The following is a 1,011-nucleotide window of genomic DNA, read 5'->3' on the forward strand; positions in this document are numbered from 1 at the left end:
CTTGAAGCGAAAGCTAAGAGAAGCCAAAGCACAATTCTCTGTAGAGGACCTAACTGAATTCTTCAAGGAAGAAGAACTCATGGCAGCCGAAAACAACAACAATGCTAACAATGCAAGGAAGGTGCTGGGTGACTTTACTGCACCTACTCCCGACTTCTATGGGAGAAGCATCTCTATCCCTGCCATTGGAGCAAACAACTTTGAGCTTAAGCCTCAATTAGTTTCTCTAATGCAACAGAATTGCAAGTTCCATGGACTTCCATTGGAAGATCCTCATCAGTTTTTAGCTGAATTCTCGCAAATCTGTGACACAGTCAAGACTAATGGGGTTGACCCTGAGGTCTACAGACTGATGCTATTCCCTTTTGCTGTAAGAGACAGAGCTAGGACATGGTTGTACTCACAACCTAAAGAAAGCCTGGACTCTTGGGAAAAGCTAGTCAATGCCTTCTTGGCAAAGTTCTTTCCACCTCAAAAATTGAGTAAGCTTAGAGTGGAAGTCCAAACCTTCAGACAGAAGGAAGGAGAATCCCTCTATGAAGCTTGGGAAAGATACAAACAATTAATCAGAAAGTGTCCTTCTGATATGCTTTCTGAATGGAGCATCATAGGTATTTTCTATGATGGTCTATCTGAACTATCCAAGATGTCTTTGGATGGCTCTGCTGGAGGATCTCTTCATCTGAAGAAGACGCCTACAGAAGCTCAAGAGCTGATTGAAATGGTTGCAAACAACCAATTCATGTACACTTCTGAAAGAAATCCTATGAACAATGGGACTATTCAGAAGAAAGGAGTTCTTGAGATTGACACTCTGAATGCCATATTGGCTCAGAACAAAATATTGACCCAACAAGTCAATATGATTTCTCAAAGTCTGTCTGGAATGCAAAATGCACCAAGCAGTAATAAGGAGACTTCATCTAAGGAAGAAGCCTATGATCCTGAGAACCCTTCAATGGAAGAGGTGAATTACATGGGAGAACCCTATGGAAACACCTATAATCCTTC

General features: G+C 41.7%; 1 non-coding gene across 1 annotated transcript; it reads right to left on the reverse strand.

Moving 5' to 3' along the window:
* Positions 1–484: 484 nt before the first annotated feature.
* On the reverse strand, positions 485–592 carry LOC112766830 (small nucleolar RNA R71). The gene has a single exon (XR_003184572.1). It is a non-coding gene; the product is annotated as a small nucleolar RNA R71 (small nucleolar RNA).
* Positions 593–1,011: the final 419 nt, after the last annotated feature.

The sequence above is a fragment of the Arachis hypogaea genome, chromosome 2 (genome assembly GCF_003086295.3).
Source record: "Arachis hypogaea cultivar Tifrunner chromosome 2, arahy.Tifrunner.gnm2.J5K5, whole genome shotgun sequence".
Classification (NCBI taxonomy): Eukaryota; Viridiplantae; Streptophyta; class Magnoliopsida; order Fabales; family Fabaceae; genus Arachis; species Arachis hypogaea.